The sequence below is a fragment of the Staurois parvus genome, unplaced genomic scaffold, assembly GCF_062004578.1.
Source record: "Staurois parvus isolate SC_StPar_1 unplaced genomic scaffold, SC_StPar_1.0 ptg000151l, whole genome shotgun sequence".
Classification (NCBI taxonomy): domain Eukaryota; kingdom Metazoa; phylum Chordata; class Amphibia; order Anura; family Ranidae; genus Staurois; species Staurois parvus.
In genome coordinates, this window is record NW_028317947.1 from 15506213 (window position 1) to 15516972 (window position 10760).

The 10760-nt window shown below is 48.7% G+C and overlaps 1 protein-coding gene across 2 annotated transcripts in view; it reads right to left on the reverse strand.

Annotated features, from left to right (window-relative positions):
• The window catches only part of SPOP (speckle type BTB/POZ protein), a 78688-nt gene extending 68160 nt beyond the window's left edge, over window positions 1-10528 (reverse strand). The window contains exons 1-2 of one of the 2 annotated variants that reach the window (XM_089674491.1): window positions 10362-10528; window positions 3897-3980 (exon numbers count right to left, since the gene is read on the reverse strand). The gene's annotated coding sequence lies outside the window, so the exon portion shown is untranslated. Of the gene's footprint in view, window positions 1-3896; window positions 3981-9911; window positions 10208-10361 lie in introns of those variants that run through there. The other variant, XM_089674492.1, reaches the window with a different exon arrangement.
• Between the last annotated feature and the right edge of the window lie 232 nt (window positions 10529-10760).

Genomic DNA, 10760 nt, shown 5'->3' on the forward strand with positions numbered 1-10760 from the left:
TAATATGGGGGATGAATTACGATATGGGGGATGAATTCCTATAGGGGGGATGAATTCCTATAGGGGGGATGAATTCCTATAGGGGGGATGAATTACTATAGGGGGGATGAATTACTATATGGGGGATGAATTACTATATGGGGGATGAATTACTATATGGGGGATGAATTACTATGGGGGATGAATTACTATATGGGGGATGAATTACTATATGGGGGATGAATTACTATATGGGGGATGAATTACTATGCTTACTATGGGGGAATATTACTATACTTACTATGGATGACACATACTCATCATTCATCTACTCTTGGTCCGGCCCCCGGGTCCAATACATGAACCCATTACGGCCCTCAAGTCAAAAAGTTTGCCCACCCCTGGTCTAAAGTGTAAAATCGTGAAGAAAAACAGTTGTTTCGTCTAGTGCTTGAAAAACCAGTGAATATTAAACACTCTCCCACTCCTTCACTGTCACACAGTGCTCTTCTATTAAGCTCACCCAAGAGCTCGCACAGACTCAACTCCAAATAATACATTTTATCTTCCACCATCATATTGACCCAGAATAGTATTAATCAGGACTGGACTGTGTGGAGGACATTTTTTTTTTATTTATTGCATATTGTAACATTTGGACATTTTATTAACCTCCCTAGCGGTCTGATTATGTCCATATTTCTGTGTTCAAAGCGGTACATTTTTTTGCATGGAAATATGTATTTTTTTTATTGTAGGCCTGTAATTTTTAGGAATAACTCACTGAAATCTGTCCGAACAAGAGTCTAGTAAACATCCCGGGTATGATAAAACTTGAAACATGAAATCATAAATTATAATATAATAAATAATCATAAAAAAATAATAAATTTAATTCAATAATGTAATCAAACAAAAAACACTGAAATTTGAAAATAGCGCCAAGTTCGCACATCACTGAGCTCAGTCGCAAAATTGTTTTCAGTGTCTGATGACGAATTTCCCCCACGAATCATTATCACTCAATTCTGCAAGTGGTTCTGATTTACTATCGCTGTTCTCTAGCCGGTCTAAAACCGCTTTTGACCTAAAGGGACGCTTTTTGGACGCCATGGACGTTTCTCAGTTTCCAGGCAGAAAGAACAGTAAAAATGCAGGCAGGGCGCCGGACAAAGCACTCGGGACAAAATGTATGTGAAATGGTTTGATACAGGAATGTTTTACTATGTGATTTTAGTGAATTTAGTGAATGTCATTTTTAGTCATTTTCAAATTTCCCGCCGTTCCGTCCCCCGTACGCCCCGATGTCGCAGGAGATGGAACCCAGATGACAGATGACATTCTGTGTGCAGTTCCCCATTATACTTACCTGAGCTCTCCCTCCCCACTGGCTCCCACTGCTGTCAATTACAGCCAGGGAGGAGGGAGCGGGCTGAGCCGCGCTGTGTGTCAATGGAGACATAGAACCACCCGAGAGAAAGCAAGCACGCACGAGTGCCCCCGTAGCAAGCGGCTCGCTATGGGGGCACTCAGCAGGGGGAAGGAGCACTAACAGGGGACCCCAGAAGAGAAGACTCGGTGCTGCTCTGTGCAAAACCCCTACACGAAGCAGGTAAGTATAACATGTTTATTATTAGGTTTTTTTTTTACCTTTAGTGCAATCTCAGACAGTGTAACAGTGATTTGGAGCTTAACTTGAAGTCAAGAGAGACTAGCTGAGCTTCTGCCTTCAGTCTGCCCATGTGACACCACCAACCCATGCAAATGCCTCATTCAGGGGTAAATGTACCCCCCCTCTCCTACCCCGGGTGTTCAGGGACCCCCGAAGTCACCTGCATCCCTCCCCGTGTACAGAGTCCAGGCAGGGTCCTCCAGTGCACACTGCTCCCGGGTAAAGAACTTCCCTGAACTCCCTGCACAGCAATATGACAGCTAGCTTGTCTCCCGTCACACAGCCATCCCCCTTGGATGATGCGGCCCCCCCCAAACTGTTCGTCCTGTCCATATTACTCCTGCGGCCGTGGATGCGTGTTCAGAGGGCAGCCGGCCGCAGCACTGTATGCCGAAGTTAGTCAACGCCACCTTCAAAGTGACAGTGGTGGCCACCAATACATGTGGCTCCACCATGGAGAAGTACTGTGTGCAGACCGGGGTCACCAAGTCCTGCCACCTGTGTGACAGAAGACAGCCCCACCTTCAGCACGGCGCCAACTTCCTCACCGACTACAACAACCAGGCGGACACGGGCTCAGCTACCCCTTCTGTCACCAGGCCCTCTCCATTGGCACCATTTGGAGGAGCCGCTGCTGGATGGGTGAGAGCTGGGAGGACTGGTGTTTCCCAAAATGTGTGTGACACTGCTCCCACCTGTGAAGCTGCCCCCCTCTTGTCCTGCAGCCCCCCTCCTGTGACACTTCCTTTTCTTGTCCCACTGCCCCCCTCCTGTGACACTTCCTTCTCTTGTCCCGCTGCCCCCCTCCTGTGACACTTCCTTCTCTTGTCCCACTGCCCCCTCCTGTCCCGCAGCCCCCCATCCCTTAATGCTGCCCCCCTCCTGTGACACTTCCTTCTCTTGTCCCACTGCCCTCCTCCTGTCCTGCAGCCCCCCCTCCCTGAACGCTGCCCCCCTCCTGTGACACTTCCTTCTCTTGTCCCACTGCCCCCCTCCTGTGACACTTCCTTCTCTTGTCCCACTGCCCCCTCCTGTCCCGCACCCCCCCTTCCCTTGATGCTGCCCCCCTCCTGTGACACTTCCTTCTCTTGTCCCACTGCCCCCCTCCTGTCCCGCAGCCCCCCTTCCCTTAACGCTGCCCCCTTCCTGTGACACTTCCTTCTCTTGTCCCACTGCCCCCCTCCCTTAACACTTCCTTCTCTTGTCCCACTGCCCCCCTCCTGTCCCGCAGCCCCCCATCCTGTAACGCTGCCCCCCTCCTGTGACACTTCCTTCTCTTGTCCCACTGCCCCCTTCTGTCCCGCAGCCCCCCCTCCCTTAATGCTGCCCCCCTCCTGTGACACTTCCTTCTCTTGTCCCACTGCCCCCTTCTGTCCCGCAGCCCCCCCTCCCTTAATGCTGCCCCCTTCCTGTGACACTTCCTTCTCTTGTCCCACTGCCCCCCTCCTGTCCCGCAGCCCCCCATCCTGTAACGCTGCCCCCCTCCTGTGACACTTCCTTCTCTTGTCCCACTGCCCCCTTCTGTCCCGCAGCCCCCCCTCCCTTAATGCTGCCCCCCTCCTGTGACACTTCCTTCTCTTGTCCCACTGCCCTCCTCCTGTCCTGCAGCCCCCCCTCCCTTAACGCTGCCCCCCTCCTGTGACACTTCCTTCTCTTGTCCCACTGCCCCCCTCCTGTGACACTTCCTTCTCTTGTCCCACTGCCCCCTCCTGTCCCGCACCCCCCCTTCCCTTGATGCTGCCCCCCTCCTGTGACACTTCCTTCTCTTGTCCCACTGCCCCCCTCCTGTCCCGCAGCCCCCCTTCCCTTAACGCTGCCCCCTTCCTGTGACACTTCCTTCTCTTGTCCCACTGCCCCCTCCTGTCCCGCACCCCCCCTTCCCTTGACGCTGCCCCCCTCCTGTGACACTTCCTTCTCTTGTCCCGCTGCCCCCCTCCTGTGACACCTCCTTCTCTTGTCCCGCTGCCCCCCTCCTGTGACACCTCCTTCTCTTGTCCCGCTGCCCCCCTCCTATCCCACTTCTCCATCTTTCATGTGAGCACCCACAATTTCTAGATTCAAAGCAAATTTGTCAAACCCTGTAAGTAAAATGGTGCTATGCACTTTAAAAGTGCCGGCCAAGGACTTACACTTCTTGCACAGTAAAAACGCAGCCATTTACCATGCAGGAAATGTAATCCAGTCCTAAATCAGAAGCGCATTAACACATTTTAATAGCAATGAAAAATAATCCCAATGAACTCACCCGACAATCCAGCAAGAAATTCACAACAGTCACACGATCAGCAGAATGACAGGTAGATATGATTCCAAAATACACCTTGAGTATCTGTCTTAACAAGAACAGAAATGTATTCAGAAGCTTCTACTCCATATCTAGTTGAACTAGTTCTGTATACCTGAGCTAGTCTATAAAAATGGAGGTGATGAAATGCAAAGCTGTTACCCACAGCAACCCTTTCAATTCTATCTGCAGCTCTGAAGAACACAAACATCTAATAAGTGGCTTGGGGCAACACTGCCTCTATTCCATCACTGGGGACTGACACAATGCTCCTGGACCTCAAACAATAGGATTAAGGGACCCCTTCTGTAAAATACACAATAGCAGAGGTCACCAGAGACATTCCACAACCACAAAGGAGCACAAAAAGACAAGTACAGCCTTTCCAAGTCATAGAACGCAGTGTTACCTTGCAGTATAGATTTTCAGTTACAAAGGGATACATTTTAGATAGAACATACAATCAAGAAAATAAGTTAGTAACAGAATTCTACTCTTGCCTTAAGAATTCAGCCGAAACTCCCAGAAATACTCACCTCCACCTTCCAGCAATGCGGTGGTTAAATCCCTCACCAGCTGCTGTCATCATCTCCCCAGCCACTTCCGGGTACTAGGGTTTTGGCCTCTTGATTGGCCAGTCTGGAAATGACGTCATCCCGCACATGCGCATGGGAGTCCTTCAAGTGGTTATAAAGGCTGAAGGTAAACAACCTTCTGTGTGCAGTAGTGTCCCCAGCCCCCTCAATACTTACCTGAGCCCCACTGAGATCCAGCGATGTGCACGACAGCCTCGGCTGTCCCGGGTCTATGCCTCCTAATTGGCTGAGACTGCAAAAGTGGAGCCATTGGCTTCTGCTGCTGTCAATCACAGCCAGTCAGCCAATGAAGAGAGAGGGGAGGCTGGGGCAAGCTGCGGTTCCATGTGTGACTGGACACACGGAGCAGCGGGTGCCCCTATAGCAAGCTGCTTGCTGTGGGGGCACCCGACACGAGGGAGCACCTGAGAAGAGGATGATCCAGGCTGCTCTCTGCAAAACCACAACACACAGTAGGTAAGTATAGACATGTTTGGTATTTTACACAAAAAAAAAAACACGAACCTTTAGAATCATTTTCATACTGGAACAGCCAGAATGAGCCGGAAATAATTATTATTATTATACAGGATTTATATAGCGCCAACAGTTTGCTCAGAGCTTTACAATATAACGGGAGACAATACAGCAACAATACAAGAGGGTTAGGAGGGCCCTGCTCCTTGGAGCTTACAATCTAGGAAAATGCAGGCTGAGCTGCGCATGCACAGCTCAGTGTGCCTTCAATAGCAGGCAGAGAGCACAGAGCATGTCTCTTCTGCAATAAGAAGTCTTCCTGCATGCAGTTTTTTTATTGATTACATTTAGTTCAGCTTTAAATGTAAATTTTTTGCAATCAAAAATCATTCTGTTGCTAAGGGCTTGTTTCCACGGGGCAGTTTTTCCACCCCTGAATTGTCCAAAAATCATATCATACAATCAAGACAAAGCCATTACCAGGCACAGTACCCACAGGAGCAACAGCATGGCAGTGTGTTCTGCAGTGAAACACGTGGCAGCATTGTCGTCCTGTTGCCAGGGTAGTCTTAAACTGGCCATATGCGCCCTAAATTTCAGCCAATTGAAACTTTGGGTGACCCTGTAGGCACCACCCAGATTCACAAACGTTAATAGAAAAAAAAAAAAAGCCACAAAGGAATGGAATGGAGAATGGAGACTGTGCCTATTAGGTTAGAGCATTCAGAGAACTGCAGGTATCATGGCTGCTTGAATACAATAGCAGAGGCAGAGGAGATTCCTCTAGCCATGCTGTGCAGCATTCATGCTGGAATCTGTTGATTTCTCCAGTTCAGCCCATGGGGGTGAACAACAAAAACCAATAGCAGGGTGAACAAGTGATCATGTGAACGACCCCTATGCAGCACAGTGGCTAAGTGGTTAACACTTCCACCTGGCAGTACTAGAGTCATAGGTTGGAATCCCAACCACGGCACCACCTACCTGGAGTTTGCATGTTCTCCCTGTGCCTGTGTGGGTTTCCTCCGGGAACTCCGGTTTCCTCCCACACTCCAAAGACATGCTGGTAGGTGAATTGGATCCTGTCTAAATTGGCCCTAGTATGTGTATGTATGAATGTGAGTTAGGGACCTTAGATTGTACACTCCTTGAGGGTTAGGGACTGATGTGAATGTACAATATATATGTAAAGTGCTGCGTACATTGATGTCGCTATACAAGTACCTGTAATAAATAAATAAATAAATAAATGCAGCAAGGCCACCATTTGGCCCAGAACCCAGATGACCGCTGCTATCACTGCAGTAGTACTAGTCTCTAGAGCGATTGTCATCTTCCTAGCAACCCATCAGGTATGAGATATCCATACTGACATTGTGTCAAGCTGTGCCAATGTAACTATGCAAAACAAAACAATTCCCGGAGTTGTTTTTTGTTTTCCTTTCGGGATAAAGGTTTTAATTGTTATTGATAAATGGTTTCCTACCACTGTTGCTGGACAGCTTGGTCTGTTAAAGGGAGTTGAAGAATAACAGACTTTCTGGCATGATCACCTGGTGAAAATAAAGGAAAAGGGCCTAAAGAACCCTGTGGAACACTCTTCAAATGTGCGGCACTGTTAGCTGCACATCTCTAAGTAGCCATAGGCACTGTTAGCTGCACATCTCTAAGTAGCCATACAGCAACTGTATTGAATAAATGAATAAAAGCTGATCCTTGTATGCCCCTCCCAGTAGAGCTATACTGCTTGTCCCAACCCCATCACTGTTATACTTCTTCTGGGACAGCTTGGTCTACAACAGTGGTAAGCAAACTTCGACCTCCCAGCTGTTGCAGGACTACAAACCCATCATGCTTCAGCCGCTTGCTTGTGGCTGCCCTGCAATGCCTCATGGGACTTGTAGTTCCGTAACATCACTGTTATACTTCTTTTGGGACAGCTTGGTCTACAACAGTGGTAAGCAAACTTCGGCCTCGCAGCTGTTGCAGGACTACAAACCCATCATGCTTCAGCCTCTTGCTTGTGGCTGCCCTGAAATGCCTCATGGGACTTGTAGTTCCGTAACAGCTGAATGGATGAAGTCGGCCTATACCGGGGTCTACAAGTAAATGTGGAGAATATAAATACAGGCATATCAAAGAAAATAAAAAAAAAAGGGGGGGGGGGGGGAATATACAGAACACAATCACATACTATCATTATTAACCAGTTTAAACCCTCAATCAGTTCCCAGAATACACTGAGGGGAAATTTACTAAAACTGAAGCACGCAGGATCTGGAGCAGCTGTGAACGGAAACCAATCAGCTTCTAGATACAGCTTGTTCTGGTACATGGAGATATACTCACCTCCACTCCATCACTGTGGTGGCCAGGAGCTCCTTTCACCAGCCACTGGCTTCTTCCCCCAAGTCTTCTTTCAGATGCCCATCTTCGGCCGTTTTAACCAGCCAGGCTGAGATGACATCACTCCCAGTATGCGAAGTAGTTCATTCATCTCAGCAGATAATGAAATTGTACATTGTGCATACTTTAAAGTCCCATTCCAGGCCAAAACCTTTTTTTTTCTGATCATCCTTCCATTCCACCCTCTCAACCCGTCCCCAATGCATTTTGTCCTTCTTACCTTGTAAGGCCAGATATATTCACCTAAGTTCTCCCTCCAGGTCCCTCGCTGTCACTGGAATTCCCCCCAAACACTGAGATCACTGGTCCCCTGTGATGACACTACCCCTTCCTGAGAGGACCCCGCTACTGGATATCCAATAGGAAGTGTTCACTTCATATAGAAAGATGAAGAAGGACTCTTCAAGGAAATTAAAAGAAGAGAAGGCTCTGGGCTGCAGCGTCACATGACTGCGGTTTAAGGCAAGTAAAAACGAAGATTTAGATAGGAAATTTTTTTTCCAGCGATCAGATAGAAGGTGGAGGGTTTTAAAAAAATCCTGAAGTGGGGCTATAATTCCGAAGACATATCATATGTCTCTTTTTTATTAAAAAGCCTCTCTGTCTGTCAGTATATATTTCTTGTTTTAAATAAACTTCCGCTTTAAAGCAGAAGTAAACCCTCCTATCCTTTATAGCCATCTTAGCCTGTGTTCTGATCTGCAGTTGCCACGGTGCTATACATGTGATCAGTTACGACACCAGCCATTTGACGGCTTGACAGTTCAGTTGAGAGCACAAGCAACTGTGACAGCTATCATTCATGGCACGCCTTGAATGTAACTGGTATGGGAAACAGTTAAAGCGGAGTTCCACCCAAAAGGTGAAGTTCCGCTTTAAAGACTGGTCCCCCGCTCCCCATTAAGGACTGGCACCTTTGGGGAGCGGGGGGGCGGGTACCCAAATTTGACAGGTACCCACTTCCGCTGTGATCGCCTAGGTGTTCAGAAATGGAAGTTGTCCTCCTACCCTCCCTCTCCGAAGTCTTGTGGGACACGGGACAGGTCCCAGAACACTATGGCGCCATTCAGGAAGTGCAGCGATACTCGCGCATGCGCAGTAGGCACCCGGCTGTGCAGCCACAAGCTGTCACAGCCGGGTGCCCACACTGAAGATGCCGGCGCCTGGAATACAGGACGGCCAGTGAAACGAGCTGCGGCGGGGGCAACGCGGGATCGTGGGACAGATAAGTGGCTGTTTTTTTAAAAGGCAGCAGCTACAGTTTTTGTAGCCAAAGACTTTTATTTTTTTACAGAATGAGTGGAACTTCACCTGAAAAGAGGCGCTCTGAGGTGGATGAGGTAGAGGAGGATCAACACTTTTTTTTTTGGTATGGGGGGGATGGGGTACCTATTTTTGGCAGGTACTCACTCCCAGAGATAATAGGGGAAAATCGTTTCCTCTGCAACCTCCTGGGACACGTCACAGGTCCCAGAAGAGTTTGGGACCATTCACAGAGTGCAGCTCGGTTCGAGTATGCACAGTGGGAGTTGGCTGTAAATACGTAGGGAGTCCCAGCCAGCTTCCCACAGTTAACATGGCGGTGCCAGGGACCTCAGGAGCGGCAAAGATCCAGCCCGGGTGAGAAGAGCGCTGGATCCTTGGACAGGTATGTCTCTCTTTATTAAAAGTCAGCAGCTACAGTATTTGTAGCTAACTTTTAATTTTTTAAATAATCAATAAAGCAGATGGGACTTTAGCTACTTTTTCATTTTTTAAAAAGCGGCTAAAGAACCAAAAGGCTAATAAAAAAAAAAAGTGAGCAAGCAGGCTCTTTATTTCAGAAGAGACATGCAACGTCTCTTCTGCAATTAAATACACCTACCTGCCTGTTTGTGTCCCTCTCCAGAATGCACACGGAGCTGTACGTTTACATTTCCCGCACAGCGTGCCAGGATGATTGAATCCCACATACGCGCGGTTGTGACGTCATCCTGCACCGGCAGATGAAGACGGAACCCGGGAGAAGATGCTACGTGGGCATCAGTATTCCTGACTTTAGATGTAATGAAAGACAAATGCTGATTGGTTGCTATGCACAGCTGCTTCAGTTTTAGTAAATCTCCCCCAATATTCTGCGTTCTACTGAAAAGCATGAATATCCCAGAGCAGTACTCACACAGGGCGCTTTATTCCTACAGAATCACACCTGTCATCTTCCAATACAAATCTGAGATTTGTACGAAGGGAACGCCAAGATCGCGCTATTCATCAATAATAACACAGGTTATAATAAATATGTCACACATAAAGCCATGGCATGCATGTCAGATACTTTGTAGCGACTTTCTCCCCTGATGATCAATCTGTTGCTGGGCTGTGAATGGATAACAATGGATCTCCTACATGTGCAGACATGATCAGGGATCACTCAGCACTGATCAGGTGATGACAGATTGTTGTGATCCCTCTGATGACAATACTGGGACAGTCCAGACACATACATACATAGGAACATACATACATAGGCACACTATACCTCAGCTCTATGAGTACAGAACAGTGATCACCCCAACAACACCACCACAGGAAGTGTTCATTCCAAGTCTTAATCAGCTGTCAGTTCCTGGTTCGTGGCCCCTCCCCCTTAGGCTCCCAGGGGCCCCTCTTGCCTCTGGGTTCGGCTGCCCTCTTCCCTTCCCCCCGGGGACCTCTGTTTCTGCCCCCTGGGCGCCACACAGTCTAGGCAGGTCACACAGTGGCACCCTATGGAGGAGGGATGGGGGGGGGGGTCAGGGAAGGCTCACTATCCTACAAGCCAGAAACCCTGCAGAGGGGCAGCACGCATGCGCGGGCCGTGAGGCGGTGGGATGCATGCGCAGAGCCCCTTCCTTCTGCACAGGGGGACGAAGCCAGACGCCACGCATGCGTAAAGCGAGCTGCTGGGAAGTCTGCGCATGCGTGTTGTAAAAAGCGGCGGCACACTCACCAATTGCCTAAATGCTCCGTTTAGGGTCCTGAACGGAGGTCACAGCGGTCTACCGGAGCGACAGCTGTCAGGGGACTGACCGCAGACGACGGTGGGGTTGCTCATTTTCAAAAGCGAATCCACCTCCTAAGCACACAGCAGAACGTGACGGCCGGCCGTGACGTGAGGCGCTGCGGCGCTGGAGCTGATGGGAAGCCGCGCGTGCGCAGTGTGTCCGGCGAGTCCATACTTCCGCCAGTACTCGAACTTTTTTTTTTCTTCATATTATTTACAATAAACAGAGAATGTGGCCACTGCCCCAGTGTTCATTACTGTTCTCGCACCTTTATTTTATAATAAACTTTTTCATCTCAAAAAGATAAATATCAGCTTTTTATATAAAATAGCCTGTATGGAGAA